Genomic DNA, 13,065 nt, shown 5'->3' with positions numbered 1-13,065 from the left:
CAATGGAAACTTTCTTTTTAGAAGTTGGTGATTTTTATTGTATATTTAAGGTAGTTTTACCTGCCGAGAAAGCAGTTATTCCTTCAAAAGGAACTTTCTCTAATAATTTTTATGACTTCATAATTTTTTTGTGTGTAGAAGTCCTTATGATAAATTTCCTTAAAGGATTTTAGTGAAAAAATCAGGCACCAGTAGATGGCAGTGAAAAATAAGCAAAGACATAGATATTTCATTACTCCTAGAAAATGCTGTTTCTACCTCAGTAGTGAGTGAGAATTTACACAGCCTCATTTGCCTTTGTTTCACACTATAAAGATCCTGAATATCAGTCACATACATTTGACTGTAAGAAACTGCAAATAAACTAACACAGGATTTTGAATTCCAAAGTTTATAATCTAGTATAGCAAATGAGACAAAGAAATAATCAAATGAGTGAATGATATGAAAGGATAAATTCAAGAAAGTCTTGGCGGGGGGAGTTAAGATGGCAGAGGAGTAGGGGACACTAATTTCGTCTGGTCCCTGGAATTCAGTTAAATAGTTATCAAAATCATTCTCAACACCTGTGAAATCAACCTGAGATCTGAGAAAAGAATTGCTACAATGCTACAAATAGAAAAGTGACCACTTTGCAAGGTAGGAGGTGAGGAGAAGTGAATCTAAGGTGATATATTGGAAGATAAACTGTGAGGGAAGAGAGCCTCCATAAGCCAGCTACTGGAAGGTGATGTAAGCAGCAAAGTGCAAAATTGGAACTTTAGAAGTTGGCTCTGGTGAGGGATGTCCCTGCCCGAAAAGTACTCAGTGGTGAAGCCAGGCAGAATCCCAGGTGAGACGGCATGGTCTTAGGATCCCTGGGGTCACAAAAAGAATGAGGGTGTCTGAGTATGGCAGAGTTCCCAAGGACCAGAGCAGGAAAGGTGGCTGCAAACAGCCTGTCTAGGTGTCAGCTTCCTGCTTGGTGTTGCTATAAACCCCAAACAGCTGCACAGTATGGCAACCACCCTCCAAGCAGGGGCCCAGCAAAAGACAGAAGCATGATGAGACCCCCCTCCCTCCTATGGGAGAAACAGCGTGGGTCCACACCAGAGGAGTCTGTAAAGTTTGGAGACTCAAAATGGGGTCACATGCCTGAGATAAAAATGCTTGGTCAGGGCACCTGGGTGGCTCAGTTGGTTAAGCGACTGTCTTTGGCTCAGGTCATGATCCCGGAGTCCTGGGATCAAGTCCCACATCAGGCTCCCGGCTCAGCGGGGAGCCTGCTTCTCCCTCTGACCTCCCCTCTCATGCTGTTTCTCTCTCTCTCTCAAATAAATAAATAAAATCTTTAAAAAAAAAATGCTTGGTCATAGGCTGGGTGAACACAGAGTGCAGACAGAAACCAGGGAGACAAGAGTGATTACTTTTCTATGAGGGCACACTGAAGAGTGGGGGACAAAAACTTTCAGCTCCAGGGCTAGAGATTGGGGCATCACCATTTTCATCCTCCCCATCAGTGCTGAAATCTTTCAGGGAGCAAAACAGTGCCACATAGTGCAATCTGGAGCAGCTTACACTGAGCCTGGCCCCCTGGCAAGGGGCGGGGTGTACAATTCCACCCAGAGCTAAGACACCTGAGAATCAGCACAACAGGTCCCTCCCCCAGAAGACCAGCAGGAATATCCGGCTAATACCAAGTTTACTGATCATAGAGAATTGCAAAACTTCAGCTCTTGGAGAGTTTACAGCATTCGTTGTTTTTTTTATTCTTTAGTCTTTCAGGTTTTTTTTTCTTTTCAGCTATTTTCTTATTCTATCAATTCTACTTTTAAGTCTTTTTTAATTTTTATTTTTACATTTACTTTACATTTATATATATATTTACATTTTTTGCTTCCTTTCGCTGTATTCAATTTTATTTTGTATATGTATATATATACAAAATATGTATATTATATATCAATATATATATTATATATATCAATAAAAATATGTATATATATATATATACATATATATATATACACACACACACACATACAAGTTTTTCTTTCTTATTTTAGGATCTAGTTTCTTCTAATAGACCAAAATACACCCAGGATTGTTTATTGTTCTGTTCTACTTGTGTTTTTTTTCTCTCTCTCTCTCTCTTTTTATTTCTGTTTTCTTCTGATTTCTTTTGTTTGTATATTTCTGGTGTTGTTGCTATTTTTGTATTTTCTCTCTCTTTCATCTATTCTTTTCTGGACATAATGATGAGACTGAGAAACTCACCCCAAAAGAAAGAGCAGGAGGCAGTCACTCACTGCCAGGGATTTAATCAATATGGATATAAGATGTTGTGACTAGAATTCAAAACAACGATTATAAAGATACTAGCTGGGCTTGGAAAAAGCATAGGAGACACTAGAGAATCCCTTACTGTAGAAATAAAAGAAATAAAATCTAATCAGGCTGAAATAAAAAAGGCTATTACTGAGATGCAGTCAAAAAATGGAGGCTCTAACTACGAGGATAAATGAGGCAGAAGAGAGAATCAGTGATAGAGAAGACAAAAATGATGGATAATAAGGAAGCTGAGAAAAAGAGAAAAACTACTGAATCACAAAGGGAGGATTTGAGAAATCAGCGATAACATAAAGTGAAATAATATTAGAATAATAGGGGTCCCAGAGTAATGGGGGGAGGAACAGAAGGCATATTTGAACAAATTGTAGTGGAGAACTTCCCTAATCTGGGGAAGGAAACAGGCATTCAAGTCGAGGAGGTTCAGAGAAACCCCTCAAAATCAATAAAAATAGGTCAACACTTTGACATATAATAAACTTGCAAATCTCAGAGACAAAGAGAAAATCCTGAAAGCAGCTCAGAATAAGGGGTCCTTAACCTACAAGGGTAGAAACATAAGGCTGGCAGCAGACCTGTCCACAGAAATCTGGCAGGCTACAAAGGACTGGCATGATATATTCAATGTGCTAAATGAGAAAAATATGTAGCCAAGAATACTTTATCCAGCAAGGCTGTCATTCAGAATAGAAGGAGAATTAAAAAGGTTCCAGGACAAACAGAAAATAAAGAATTGGTGATCACTAAACCAGCCCTGCAAGAAATATTAAAGGGGATCCTTTGAGAGAAGAGAGAGCCCAAAAGTAACAAAGACCAGAAAGGAACAGAGACAGTATACAGAAACAGTGACTTTACAGGTAATACAATGGCATTAAATTAATATCTTTCAATAATTACTCTGAATGTAAATGGACTAAGTACTCCAATGAAAAGTCACAGGGTATCAGATTGGACAAAAAAAAAAAAAACAAGACCCTTGCTATCTGCAAGAGAGTCATTAGACCCAAAGACACCACCAGATTGAAAGTGGGCGGGGAGCCATTTATCATGCTAATAGACATCAAAAGAAAACTGGGGTAACAATCCTTATATCAGACAAACTATATTTTAAACCAAAGACCGTAATAAGAGACGAAGAAGGACACTATATCCTAATAAAAGGGTCTATCCAACAAGAAGCTCTAACAATTGCAAATATTTGTGCCCCTAACATGGGAGCAGCCAATTATATAAACCAATTAATAACAAAATTAAACACTTTGATAATAATACAATAATAGTACGGGACTTTAACACCCCACTCACAGCAATGGACAGATCATCTAAGCAGAAGATCAACAAGGAAACAAGAGCTTTGAATGACACACTGGACCAGGTGGACTTCACTGATATATTCAGAGCATTTCATCCTAAAGCAACAGAATACACATTCTTCTTGAGCGCACATGGAACATTCTCCAGAATAGATCACATACTGGGCCACAAATCAGGTCTCAACTGGTACCAAAAGCCTGGGGTTTTCCCTGCATATTTTTAGACCACAGGGTTTTAAAAACTTGAACTCAATCACACAAGAAAATTTGAAAGGAACACAAATACATGGAGGTTAAAGAGCATCCTATTAAAGAATGAATGGGCCAACCAGGAAATTAAAGAAGAATTTTAAAAATTCATGGAAACAAATGGAAATGAAAACGTAACAATTCAGAACCTTTGGATGCAGCAAAGGCAGTCCTAAGAGGGAAGTATATAGCAATACAGGCCTTTCTCAAGAAAAGTCTCAAATATACAACCTTACACTTAAAGGAGCTGGAGAAAGAAGAGCAAATAAAGCCTAAATCCAGCAGGAGAAGAGAAATAATAAAGATTAGAACAGAAATCAATGAAATAGAAACCAAAAGAACAGTAGAACAGATCAACAAAACCAGGAGCTGGTTCTTTGAAAGAATAAGATTGATAAACCCCTGGCCAGACTTATCAAAAAGAAAAGAGAAAGGACCCAAATAAATAAAATCATAAATGAAAGAGAAGGGATCACAACCAACACTGAAGAAATACAAACAATTATAAGAACATATTATGAGCAACTAGATGCCAGCAAATTAGGCAATCTGGAAGAAATGGATGCATTTCCAGAAACATGTAAACTACCAAAACTGAAACAGGAAGAAATAGAAAACCTGAACAGACCCATAACCAGCAAGGGAATTGAAGCAGTAATCAATCTCCCAACAAACAAGACTCCAGGACCAGATGGCTTCCCAGTGGAATTCTACCAAACATTTAAAGAATTAATACCTATTCTTCTGAAGCTGTTTCAAAAAAGAGAAATGCAAGGAAAACTTCCAAACTCATTCTATGAGGCCATTACCTTGTTCCCAAAACCAGACAAAGACCCCACCAAAAAAGGAGAATTACAAACCAACATCCCTGATGAACATGGATGGCAAAATTCTCACCAAGATACTAGCCAATAGGATCCAACAGTACATTAAAAGGATTATTCACCATGACCGAGTGGGATTTATTCTTAGGCTGCAAGGGTGGTTCAACATCTGCAAATCGATCAATGTGATACACCACATTAATAAAAGAAAGGACAAGAACCATATGATCCTCTCAATAGATGCAGAAAAAGCATTTGACAAAGTACAGCATCCTTTCTTGATTAAAACTCTGCACAGTGTAGGGATAGAGGGAAGATACCTCAATATCATAAAAGCCATATGTGAAAAACTCACGGCAAATATCATCCTTGATGGGGAAAAACAGAGCCTCTCCCCTAAAGTCAGGAACATGATAGGGATGTCCACTCTCACCACTATCATTCAACATAGTACTGGAGGTCCTAGCCTCAACAATCAGACAACAAAAAGAAATAAAAGGCATCGAAATCAGCGAAGAAGTCAAACTTTCATTCTTCACGGATAACATGATACTCTATGTTGAAACCCAAAGACTCCACCCAAAAATTGCTAGAACTCATACAGGAATTCAGCAACATGGCAGGATATAAAATCAATGCACAGAAGTCAGTTGTATTGCTATACACTAACCGCAAGACAGAAGAAAGAGAAATCCCGTTTACAATGGCACCAAAAACCATAAGATACCTAAGAGTAAACCTAACCAAAGAGGTAAAGGATCTATACTCTGAATACTATAGAACACTTATGAAAGAAATTGAGGTAGACACAAAGAAATGGAAAAACATTCCATGTTCATGGATCGGAAGAACAAATATTGTTAAAATGTCTATGCTACCCAAAGCTATCTACACATTCAGTGCAATCCCTATCAAAATACCAACCACTTTTTTCAAAGAAATGGAACAAATAATCCTAAAACTTGTATGGAACCAGAAAAGACCCCGAATAGCCGGAGGAATGTTGAAAAAGAAAACCAAAGCTGGTGGCATCACAATTCCGGATTTCAAGGTGTATTACAAAGTTGTAATCATCAAGACAGTATGGTACTGGCACAAAAACAGACACATAGATCAGTGGAACAGAATAGAGAACCCAGAAATGTACCCTTACCTCTATGGTCAACTCATCTTCAACAAAGCAGGAAAGAATATCCAATGGAAAAAAGACAGTCTCTTCAACAAATGGTATTGAGAAAATTGAACAGCCACATGCAGAAGAATGAAACTGGACCATTTTTTTACACCATACACAAAGATAAACTCCAAAGGGATGTAAGACCTACATGTGAGACAGGAATCCATCAAAATCCTAGAAGAGAACACAGGCAGCAACCTCTGTGACCTCTGCCGCAGCAACTTCTTGCTAGACATGTCTCCAAAGACAAGGGAAACAAAAGCAAAAATGAACTATTGGGACTTCATTAAGACAAAAGCTTTTGCACAGCAAAGGAAACAGTCGACAAAACTAAAAGACAACCTACGGAATGGGAAAAGATATTTGCAAATGTCTTGCCAGATAAAGGGCTAGTATCCAAAATCTATAAAGAATTTATCAATCTCAACACTCAAAAACAAATAATCTGGTCAAGAAATGAGCAGAAGACATGAACAGACATTTCTCCAAAGAAGACATCCAAATACCAACAGACACATAAAAAAATGCTCCACATCACTTGGCACCAGGGAAATATAAATCAAAACAACAATAGATACCACCTCACACAAGTCAGAATGGCTAAAATTAACAAGTCAGGAAACAACAGGTGTTAGCATGGATGTGGAGAAAGGGGAACCCTCTTACACTATTGGTGGGAATGCAAACTGGTACAGCCACTCTGAAAAATAGTATGGAGATTCCTCCAAAAGTTAAAAATAGAGCTACCCTATGACCCAGCAATTGCACTACCAGGTATGTATCCAAGGGAGATAAACATAGTGATTCGAAGGGGCACCTGCACCCCAATATTCATAGCAGCAATGTCCATTACTTCATCTCTCTGTATCCTGATCAACTCATATACTAAATGGCAAAAACATCTCTTCCACCTGCTTCATCAGGTAGTCCTGTAGATAAAATGAGATAATGTGCTTTTTAAGAAAAACATACATACACAAGCAACAAAAATCAAGAATGTCAGGATTTTGCAGGACAAATGACATGGTTTCTTAATGAAAAAAAAATGGCAAGAATAAAGAAGAGGAAAGGGTAACTTATAGATTAAAAGAAAAATAAGGGGTGCCTGGGTGGCTCAGTCATTAAGCGTCTGCCTTTGGCTCAGGTCATGATCCCAAGGTCCTGGGATCGAGCCCCGCATCAGGCTCTCTGCTCAGCGGGAAGCCTGCTTCTCCCTCTCCCACTCCCCCTGCTTGTGTTCCCTCTCTCACTGTGGATCTCTCTATCAAATAAATAAATAAAATCTTTAAAAAAGATTGTGTGGACTTTATGTGGATTTTGACTTGAAGAAACAGACCCTGCAAAAAATTTATTGAATATTTGAGCATATTTAGAACACTGACTGATATCTGATATTGACCAAGTATTATTTGGGGAGGGGGAATAATGGTGTTCAGGTGTGCTAATAATATTTACAAAATAGCAATGTCTGGAATTTGCTTTAAAATAATCCCTGACCAAGATGTTGGGGGAAGGTGGGGTAGGAGGAGGGAAAATACAATAATCCAGGGGCTGGAGGTGGTTGTTAAATGAAACGAGATTGACTGTATCTTCCTGGAGCTGAATAATGGATAAATAGAGGTTGGCTATACAATTCTACTTTTTCCATTTGAAAATTTCCATTATAAAATTTAAGAACTAGGTTTAGTTTTTCAAAAGGCAAAATGTTGTCTTTATAACTAAAATATTATTGAAATTTCATGCAGAACTCCAAATGACAAATTTATAATCATCTGTTTGCCAGATAAATCAGTGTGTTAGGAGAGGTAGCAAAATTACAGGATAAAAATGGTTGGCACTAAGTAGGACTACTTTGGAAGAGAATAGGTGCAATTCATTTTCTTTTCATTTCTCCCTCCCAACTTGGAACCTGAGAGCCACTTCACTATTTAGAGCCTATGTAATTGGCTCAAGCTATCAGAATGCCTGAAAATTATGATCCTGTTTCCTACTCAGGGCATAAGACTGAATTCTCAAACAGAATTAACTAGAGATTGTCTGGTCAGCCCAGACTAACAGAACTGAAGCCTCTTTATACACAGAGGTTCACCATTTTCTGCAAGGGAGATCTAACTGAATCTGCCTGATAGGGCAGATACACCATCTTCCTAAAACCACCTTTCCTCCTGTTCCCAAAGGACATTCCTTTGGCTGGCAGCACCTACCCCTTGTCCTTGATAGATATACCACAACTTCAAAGAGCCAACCATCAGTGGTTGCTCCTTCTAGGGGTAACTTTTCCTGACCTAAATCACTGTTTCCTGTCCTGGATCATCTCTACAGCTCATCAGTTCAGTGTTACTAGTGAAGTACTGCTCTTATTTAAAAACTTGTATTCCTAAGAAAGGGGACTTTCCTTTAAAATAGCTCTTTAAGAGAGTTTTGTGCATTGTACATCATCTCAGATGATTCATTTGAACAATATTGCTCATTTAAGAAACATGGTATATCAGAAGACATACCAGAGAGGCAGAAAAACAGAAAGAGTCTCTTAATCTCAGGAAACAAACTGAGGGTTGCTGGAGCAGAGGGGGGTGGGGGGAATGAGGTGGCTGGGTGATGGACATTGGGGAGGGTATGTGTTGTGGTGAACACTGTGTATTGTGTAAGACTGATGAGTCACAGACCTGTACTCCTGAAACAAATAATACATTTTATGTTAATAATAAAAAATAAAAATTTAAAAAATAAAAAATAAAAATTTGACCCCCCCCCAAAAAAAAGAAAAATGGTCTATCTAAGACACTATAGATTACAGTATATAGTTGGGTAATTAATGAGTGAAATGGACTGACATAGATTCTAGTCTGGAATATACATGCCCTTGCCCCTTTAACTCCTTCCTTCTGTGTTCTAAGGCAGAGCACAGACTTTCTTCTGGCTTCAAATGTGCTTCCATAGTCCTTGGAGTGCACCGTCTTCCTTACCCTCTCCCTGTGTTATTGAGTAGAGCCTATCATTCCTCTTGATACCTGAATTCAGTCCTCCAAGAAACTAGAAGCAACTCTCAAGATTTCTTTCATATCCCACCATGAGGTACAGATGCACCTATACACACTGGGCCCAGAAACAATCTTAGGTAAGCCACAGTGCCCCAAGTTGGAGGCACAAACTCAGTCCTAGTAATTTTAACAGCTATCAAGGAAGAAACTTCTCTGTTCTGAGAGGAGAAAATTGAGAAGAATTCAAACACCTAAATGTTTGCTGTAATATTGTTTTCAGATTTCACAACAGTCTATGAATAATTATTTTTAGAGACAATGAAGAGAAAGAGCCACTCAAATCAGGAGATGAGAGCTCCAATGGAAATAGGAATGAAAGTGTCAGAATGAGTAGTCACTCTGCAATAGGACTAGTGGTTTGGAGGAATTAGTAATAGTGGTAATTTGATAATGATCACCTGTCTCATTTTGCAATACAAAATATAAACTGGGATGGTAGCCAATGCACATGGTAAAGTTCAAGTCAAAAGAGAATTATCTTAAAAAAAAATCTCTTATTCATTGAAAAAATATTGGCTGTGACCAGCTAGAGAATATATTCACCTAAGCACCAGCCTTAGCCTAACCCCTCAGTATTTCTACAACTGGGAATCCTTCTAAATCAGTCACATCCCCACCGGCCACATGAACACTAGAGGGGATGATTCATAGTTATGGGTGTTACCACCACTTTTCATATTAAGTCAAGCTTCAGCAAGGGATCCCATCACCCAGTAGTCACTGGGGTCTCTGCTTCTTAAGGGCTCTAGAAATTGTGCAAGGAAATCGTGTAGGCATACTTTATCTACAATTTACATGGTGTTTGACTTCTGAATAGTGTACAAGTTCTGCTGTTCAAGAAGTTCAGAAAACTTATAAACTACTACTACTGAACAGTCCATGAGTCAGGACAAAAATGTGCTAGCAAAGCCATAGACTAGGTCTAGGCCTTTCTATGCAAGACCACTACTGAAGGCTTACATGCGTAGTCATGAGCAGTTACAACTTCAACTGGAAAAAAAAATTAATTTAGTCAAAATAGGTATAGGAATAAAGATGTAGTCATATAATATATTTAATAGGCAAACAATGTTTTGGAAATTAGATGCCTCCAAATTGAAGTAATGATTAGTAGAAAACTAAGATATACAATTTCAATATAATCTCAGAAATAAGTAACAAATTTTTTAAAGAGTAACTATTTGAGAAAAAAGAAAACTAAAAATAAGAATGGATAACTAAGAAGTATTAAAAGTTGAAAAATATCTAGAAAGTAAGGATGGAGACTTGAAATACTGTCTCAGAATGAGAAATGTTAGCAATGAATAGTAGTAATAAGTCCTCCCATAAGTATTGGTCTTATCTGTGTTCTTTAGTCTTAGAGGAGAACAAAAATCAGCAAGCTGCCCCCACACACCAGCGACCTCTATTTATCTCAGGGGAAAGCCAGGTAACTTCCTTCCTGGGACAATGAATGGTAGACTATTTAGAAGTCTTCCAGAATGGCTTTCAAGTTGTGGGACTTTATGATCTCTTACAGTTAGTGATTATTTTTCTCACTGTACACAGAGATGAGAACTACAGTCAACTATTTCAGACTTAGAGAAGTATCTCTGTGAGAATATCAAGTGTATCTAGGTTTTAACTTGGAAGGAGGGAGGGAGGTTTCAAGTTTATAAAGTGTCTTCCTTAGAACTCTTGATTCCTTTTAGTTTTTTAAAACAGTGACAAAATACACATAACATAAAATTTACTATCTTGATTATTCTTAAGTGTACATATCAGTAGTGTCAAGTGTATTCACATGGTTGTGTAACCAATCTCCAGAACTTTTTCATCTTGCAAAACCAAAACTCTATACCCATTAAACAACAACTCCCCATTTTCCCCTGCCCCAAGCCCCTGACAACCACCATGTTACTTTCTGTGTCTATAAACTTGCCACATTAGTGTCTCATATAAATGGAATAATACAGATTTGTGTTTTTGTGACTAGCTCATTTTACTTAGCATGATATCCTCAAGGTTCATCCATATTGCAGCATGTGTCAGAGTTTTCTTCCTTTTTAAGGCTAAATAATATTCAATTGTGTGTATATACCTCATTTTGTTTTTCCTTTTATCCATTAAGGGACACTCGGATTGCTTCTACCTTTTGGCTATTGTCAATAATGCTGCTATAAACATGGCCGTACAAATATCTCTGACACCCTGCTTTCGATTTTTTTGGATATATACCTAGAGTTGGAATTGCTGGATCATATGGTAATTCTGGTTTTATTTTTTGAGGAATCCCATAATGTTTTCCACAGTAGCTGCATGATTTTACATTCCCACCACAAGCATTCCAATTTCTATAAATCCTCACCTACCTTTGCTATTTTCTTTTTCATAGTAGCTACCTTAATGAGTGTGAGGTGATACCCTGTAGTTTTGATTTGCACATTTACAGTTTTTTAATTATTACTTTTTCCATATCAATATATTTCATGGGAAGTTGCCTCATTTATATTTTCACACCTTCTTCATGGTATTGTCCCGCTTGGATGCGTTTTTCATCCTTCACCTCATCCTTTAAATCCAAACTCCATCTTCCTTTGTGAAGTCTTTACTGATGTCTTTATTCCCTATCAATTTCTGAATTTCTAAAAATATCTCACTCTCTACCACATAACTTTGTATTTGTTTATAAGAAAGCATTAGCTTTTATCCAGCCCTGTATTAGTCTCCAATTATCCTATATGTTGTCTTCCAAAGTAGATTGCTAGGTCTTCAAGAGCGAAAGAAATTTGTTTTGTACTTATAACCTTCAAGAGCCACTGAAATACTTTAGGGTGCTAAATACTTGGTAGCTTATTTACTTAGTTTGCATAACTTTCTGCATGTGAAATATGAGAAGTTTGCAAAGTAAATATTTTGGACTTACACAACTGAGCAATATTTCGATGTATTTAAATCTGCTATATAAAATGCCAAAAGTAAAACCATTATCTAATGAAACAATTTTCCCTTTTCTTAAATTACGATAGTAATAATCACACTTTCCAGCACCAAATATCAAATAACCTTAGTTGCTTAATATATCAGTTACACTGTCTGCTAATATGATTTGTTTTTTGACATTGCCTTTGCTTATTTTCTATCTTACTTTTTCCAAGTAACCATATTTCTCTCCTCCTGTCTCTTTCTACCTTTGTTCATTATTCTAGTATTTAAACAAGTAAATATTTTTAGCATTCTTTGGGATAAAATATACACTGTATAAATCCAGTGGATAAATACCCACACACAGATCTACCCTCCATGAAATGTGTTCTCTCAGAAGTAGGCCCATTCATCCGTTATGGGATCAAGCCATAAAAACTGAATCCAAGCAGTAATTCTCCGATTAAAGAAACTCCAGAGACTAGTTTTCAGTCCTTCTGAATCATAACTTTTTGGCAACAAAAGCTGGCATCCATGGTGTGAATAAGCCTTAACATAAAAACTCCTCACCCAGCCTCCAGAGATAGAATTTCAGGGAGAAATGTGTTCAGGTGGCCATTTATACACAATATTTTTCAATACTATTTTGACCAAGTTAGTATCAAATAGGTTGCAATCCAGTGAAATTTTAAAAACACATGCACATCCTGAATGTTCAGCCCAGCTAGAAGCTAATATGTGTCCTGACACGAAGCTGGGGAAAACAGATTTGTCCATATGTCCATACCTGTTAGCAGAATACTGGCCAAACCTGCTTTAACTCCATGTCTTGTATTCAAGACATTCTTCAAGCTGGCCTCCTCAAGGAAATTTTTCTTGACAAGGAAAACCTGGCACCAATAATGTCTACAGTTGACTCTTAAACAATGAAGGGGCCTACAGACACCAACCACTGCCCCCCCCACAGTCAGAAAAACCTATGAATAACTTTTGGCTCCCCCCAAAACTTAACTACTAATAGCCTACTGTTGACTAGATAAACAGTCGGTTAACAGATTTTGTCTATTATGTGTATTAATATACTGTATTCTTACAATAAAGTAAGCTAGAGAAAAGAAAATGTTATTAAGAAAATCAAAAGGAAAATATATTTACAGTGCTGTACTTTATTTATTGAAAAAAAAAACCCACATGTAAGTGGACCCATGCAGTTCAAACCCATGTTGTTC

This window comes from Callorhinus ursinus, unplaced genomic scaffold (assembly GCF_003265705.2).
Source record: "Callorhinus ursinus isolate GAN/ISIS: 27379988/994484 unplaced genomic scaffold, GSC_fseal_2.0 scaffold2, whole genome shotgun sequence".
NCBI classification, from domain to species: domain Eukaryota; kingdom Metazoa; phylum Chordata; class Mammalia; order Carnivora; family Otariidae; genus Callorhinus; species Callorhinus ursinus.
Note: the sequence above shows the minus strand (reverse complement) of the source record.